The sequence below is a fragment of the Falco peregrinus genome, chromosome 8 (genome assembly GCF_023634155.1).
Source record: "Falco peregrinus isolate bFalPer1 chromosome 8, bFalPer1.pri, whole genome shotgun sequence".
NCBI lineage: Eukaryota > Metazoa > Chordata > Aves > Falconiformes > Falconidae > Falco > Falco peregrinus.
The window spans coordinates 13,829,046-13,835,045 of NC_073728.1; the positions used below are offsets into that span (position 1 = coordinate 13,829,046).

The window sequence follows — 6,000 nt, forward strand, 5'->3', positions numbered from 1 at the left end:
TTTGCCATCCTACCTCCACTCAACTTCTCTTGTGACACAGCTCCAGATCCTAATTTCCGCCACCATTGAGTTCTTCTTACCTAGCTCAGTCAGGGCCTCACATCCATGATACCCATCACGCAAGAGCTGGAAACTGGATATATTCTGGGATGCAGAGAGATGGTGAGAGTATGCCTTGGCAATAGTGGCCTGCAAGTAATTTTTGTAGCTCCCTGGTCATGCAGTGCAGTACACCTGATGCAACAGTCTAAGTGAAACATCATCTTGAAATTAAGAGTAATTTTTTAAAATAGCTGTACTTTTTGCAGGAACGCTGGATTTACCTTCATCAAATCATATAACTACTAGTGATACCTTTATAATGAATGACTGATGATTTTGTTGCTACTTCTACTAGTCACAGGGAAAAAAAAAAACCCAAAAGAAAACACATGGCACAGGATCCAACATTATGAGCTTATCATAAAGGACATATTGAGAACATCATTTAAATTTCAGGTTTCACCTCACAGAAGATCGATTCAAACAGAAATAAGGAAATAAGCCAGTTATTTATTTAAACATGGCAACTGCATCTATCCAACGTGACAATCTGAGGTAAATCTCCACTCCACATATACAGCCTAATAGGGAAAGGAAATACTCTTTTGCTCCTAACAAAATATTTTTAAATTAGACTAAACTAAATCACTAGTTTCCATAATTTCATAAATCTTAAAAAACAAACCACCAAACCTAGCACACTCAAACCTGTACTACTTGGAAAGAAACTACATCTTTGTAACAAAAATATTGGTCATTTAGTCCTACTCCTAAATAGGGAATGCCTTCAGCATCCTAATAATAGCTACTCTCAGAGCACAAAAGCTACTAGCAAAACAGATAAGCAGCGATATTAGTTAGGGTTTTAGGGACACAGTGTATCAGTCCCAACATCAGCATTCTAAAGCCTTTAGCCTGTTTTTTTCCTAGCAACTTGGACTGGAAAAGTATAGAGCATGTTTTCAAATCACAACTGTGCTTATTGATAAATAATCATGTATTTAGAGGTCAGCTAACTTACCACAACCTTCTTTTCTAATGGAGAGAGTAATTTCAGTGCTGTATATTCATTAACAACTCATTTATGTGTAATTTTACATTGTACATGCTACAGAAACACAACTACTTGATTTCACTAAAGTGAAGCTGTCAATTGCTGAAAATACAACAGGCAAGCACAGGAGGGAACTACCTGCCACACTGATGTCTCTCGTGACTGATTCTGAGCATACCTGTTAACCTTTGGAACGTCATCATGACATTGATCACATTTTGCACACATACCAAGGGTCAAAATACAAGCTGCCTTGCCTTGTCAGGCAAGTTTAGATCACCCTGTCTATCTTTCAGCTGGAGACACCACATACATTTTTACTGCAATAGATGTTTGAGCCTTGGATCATCACGCCGGTTAGAAATGCTGTAATTGCCATCAGTGGGAATACCCCCAGATTCAGACTGCCTCAGATTATCACCCTGCAATTGCTTAAAACCAACATAAAATAACACAGCCATAGAAAAGAAAGGGCTGTATTCCCTTCATCTCCCACCATAGATCATGCTGCTTACTCTGGTGGCAGTGCCAGCTTCCATGGACCTAGAGCATTCATCAGATGAGTCTCAGAGCACAGAGAACTTCAGCCTCATCTTTCTGCACTACCTTTTCTCTGACCTATGAAAGCATAAATCGTTGTGCAGAACCTCATTATGTTAGAGACTGTACAAATACAGAGGAAAAAGTCAAGGAGGAAAATGTTTACAGAAAATGCTAATTTCTGTGAAGTTCATAAAAACTGTACCAACTAAGTATTTCCTTCATATAATACTTGTATTTCTGATTTACTTGCTGCAATAGCTATTTTCATTATAATTGTTTTAAAACCAGTTCTTTTGGAACATTCAGTTTTCTGGAGGAAGGTTGAACTATCTTGCGCCCAGATCATATCCTGGGTCAGCATGTTCAAAAGCTTAGTTTCGGTTTTTCACTAAGCAGTAAATCAAATCATCCAGCTAATTTCAGAGGTATATTCAGTTGTGAACAGCACACATCAGGGAAGACGGAAACAATACTAAGGATGGAAAATGAACAGCTGTATTAACGGCAACCAGAAATAATTAAGGAAACCAAACAAAGGAGTTGTGAGAGAAAATTAAAAGGACTAAAAATAAGTCTATTTTGCTGTGAAATAACTATGAGAGGAAAGGAATTATACAATTCTCCATATGGTTTTGTTTCATTCTTTCCATTGGGGTACTCTGTCCCTACTGCAATGTAAAAAGAGTTTCCTAAAAGAAACACACAGAAGTAGGTAATTTGTCCCTTTTTTTTAAGACAGTCCTCCCTGGTTTCAGTGTGAAGAGGAGCTTTAGATACGAAGACTCCCATCAGCTTGTAGTTTTTGGAGAGAAAATATAACTGTTTGCAATGTAGCCCAAACAAAGAGCAACAGAAAGTACTGGAACTAGATTTTGAACAGTTTGCTCTGAAATTGTGGGATATAAGTTCTTGAGGCTCCTAAGCTTTACTGTTGTTTTACTAGTTTTTTACTTTAAAATTTATTTTCTTGTTCCTGTACACATGCTCTGACTGCCTCTGGCAGACATTCTCAGAACATACTGAATGCATACCAACAAAACCACAATAGTTACAAAGCATTTCAAGCAGCTGCTACCTAATTTTAAAATGCAGAAGAGAGTTACTGCCAGAATCACCTTTTTAAAGTAAATGTAGATGCTAGGCAGCTTCCAAGAATGTGCAAGACAGTGTCAATGTCTCCTTTTTCCCAGAGGAGATTTAATATTCATGCTTCCAGAAACAATCCTAATCCCATTGATATACCTGAGAGAGCAATCTGTGTTCTCTGCCTTAAAAGTAATTCAAATCCACAAAGTCAGAAGAATAGCATGAAGGCTATCGGTACCCCTGTACTGGAGAACAGACAATCTGAGTGCTGGTATCTGCTCCTGCTCATGCACTTTACTTGGAAAGGTTATTGGAGAAACATATAAACAGTCCTGGAAGCTAGGTCTGGAATCCAGTAACTCTCCTTCTCTAACTGTGGGTTTGGTCTAGCCAGAGGTGAGAATTCAAATTAACTAAAGGCTCTGGACACATTCTCCGAAAGCCTGGTAGGAAGCTTGTTCTTTTACACCTTTGTTTTGTCCTAGGCTCACTATATCTTGGACCACTTTTCCCCCCAATCTCTTAACATTTCCTCTCTGACAGAAAATCTGCTTCCTTTTGTACTCTCTCCCTGATTGTCCTTTAGATTTGTCACTGAACCCTAAAACAGATACCAATAATTTAGAAGTTTTTACCATTTGACTTTCAAAATTAACTCTCTGATGAGATTAAGGATAGATAAATTCAATGCCATTAATTGCTCTATCTGGCTTGAGTCAAGATAATTATGAAACTTCAACTTACAGTTATTCTGCATTTAGAATATTAGATAGATGAGTAACAAATGAGTTTCATTAGCAGTATTAATAAATGCAGGCACTCCACTAAAAGGCTAAATGCACTTTAAAGGTCATATAACTACACCAGACAGCTGAAACACATTAAATCTACAGATTACAAACTATGCAATGCACAACATAAGCATAAACACACAGGTTACTGAACGTTAGTTTGAAGCACACTGGAAATTCTCCAGCATAAAAGTTACAAAAATTTCAAGAAATAGATTTATCAAGTTATTGCCCATATAACTACTTTTTAATGAACCCTTTCATGTGAGACACACTGACAGGTGAAAAGGCCACAGTAGAACGTGTTTTAATCATCATAACCTCCTCAACATTGCTCTGTGTCATTACACACAAAGTAAACTTGATTACAATTCTCAAATTCACCTTAAAAAATAAATTTACTGTGGATATGGATACTTGCTGTCTTCAGAGACAATCACAAACTCTCTCCTAACAGAATTAAATAATGAGCAGAAGATTACAAAGGGAAAAGGCTGACAATTTTTCCCAAGTAAGTGCCTAGCAATTCCTACAGCATGCCTTTGCCGTTCCTATCTATACTGTCAGCTGGACTTCCTGTCTTTGCATCTGTCCATAAGACATTCAGGAAGGAAGGTTTATATCTTTACATGTTTTCCATGAAGTACTTTGATGACTAATTTATAGAGTACTGAGTCACATTGACCTTCTACATACTGCCTCCATCCAAATTGTTATTGTTCTCCCTACTCCGCTTTTCCCATTGTTATGCTCCTTTTCCTCATTTAAGTTGTATTTAGGTTTTCTAAAACAGTTATTTACCTTTTAGCAAACTTTTTTAAAAGAATACAGGCTTGTATCACTGTTTTTCATTACATAGTTACTAAAAATGAAGTTTATGTCAATCCTTCCAAGTAAAATATTACCAAAACACCAATAATATTCTGGGGTTTCAGAGTGGGTGGGGGTGGTGTGTTTGTTACATTGGCAGCGCTGTAAGCCTCATTCACAACCCTCCTCATTGTTCTAGGGGTTTTTGTTTCTTGAGAATTTCAATATAGATTGTGAGTACAATTCACTTATAGTAGCCTTAGCTTAATTTGATTTTCCTAAAATGTTCTGTATTTCTCAAAATATTAATTGCCTCAAATGTTACATACTTTAGCAGGATTTGAAATAGCCTGGCAGACCACTTTGCCTGAATCAAGCCTCCCTTGGAGTTACTGTAATGGAGAAATTGTTTTTTTTTAAAAAGAGCTTGTTTTCAAACTCCAGCTATTGTTCAAAATTAACATATTCACCTTTAGGATGGCTTTTTTTCAAGGGACTGTCTTGGAGCTCTAAATACCTTAGTCTGAGATTCTGACAACCAATTAGTTGTATTAGGTGTTATTCCTAATCATTAAAGTATATTCACTGTCCTACTGTTTCAGATTTACAGAGAAAAAGTGTCTCCCTTTTTGCAGCACTCATTGCTGGACTTTGAATCTAAACATCTGACTACTCCATCTATCCATTCTAAAGAAAACATAGCAGTAGATAACTCCTTTCTGACAGCCAAAGAAAAAAAAGATATCTCTCATGTAAAACTGAAAGTCTGTTACAAAGTACTTACCAAACTCCTAGCAACAGTTCTTGAAGAAAGAAGGAATTCCTGAATCAGTGCTGAATATGATCCTCCCCTAGTAATTCACGTTGCAGGGGTGTGGTGTAAAGCTTCAAAGGCAGGACTGCAACCCGATCTTCCCAGAGCAGGCTCTTCTTGCCTGTGGATTAATCGGCTAGCTGTTCCTGCTTCTTGTAGAGCACATGGGTTCACTCTGGGTAGAAGTCAGACATCTGAAGCAGCGTCAGGGACGCTTCCTGTTTAGTTTTCTGATCTCCCTGCAGTTAGAGCAACTGTTTTCTAAACAGCACTAGCTAAAATGAAATGTGTTTTTTAAAAAAATGAGACACAGTCTATATGATATTCTATTCCTTGTATCTTGCAGGCTTTAATACGGTTCATGAGGATGCCACATTCATTGCCTACTCAAGAGATACACATTGTGGCTTAGTGTTGGGTTTTGTCTGTTTGTTTTTAAATAAAGCCATGCTATTCACTCTAGATCCAGGCTCCATTCATCACAGTATCTGGAGCTGTACTACAAAGGCTATTCTGCCTTCTATTAGAACATACCAACTATTTACAAATCACACTAGTATGTGCTACAAGTAAGTTAAGTGTCATTAAGTGTACCATGGCTGAAGACAGGGATGGGGACTCTAGTTGTAAGACTGAGACCTTGTAGCTTGTAGATGTAGAGACAGACAACCAGCATCTCAGTCCTGGACACATGGGATGAGAATTTCCCAGATAATGAATTAAACAGCAACAAAGACAGAAATAACAGCTGAAGAACAGTAACTTACACGGTTAGTAGCTGTAACTAATTGCAATTATTTGTGGGCAAAGACAAGCAGGTGGGTTAAGTCACTTTCTTTGGAGAGTTTATTCATCTGCTT

The 6,000-nt window shown here is 37.5% G+C and overlaps 1 protein-coding gene across 6 annotated transcripts in view; it reads right to left on the reverse strand.

Moving 5' to 3' along the window:
* TFPI (tissue factor pathway inhibitor) overlaps nt 1-5,313 on the reverse strand; it is a 35,946-nt gene extending 30,633 nt beyond the window's left edge. For 2 of the 6 annotated variants that reach the window (XM_027786221.2, XM_027786219.2), the window contains exons 1-2: nt 5,111-5,310; nt 1,612-1,714 (exon numbers count right to left, since the gene is read on the reverse strand). The gene's annotated coding sequence lies outside the window, so the exon portion shown is untranslated. Of the gene's footprint in view, nt 1-1,611; nt 1,715-5,110 lie in introns of all 6 variants that reach the window. The other 4 variants (XM_055812303.1, XM_027786220.2, XM_005237047.4 and 1 more) reach the window with 4 other exon arrangements.
* Nucleotides 5,314-6,000: the final 687 nt, after the last annotated feature.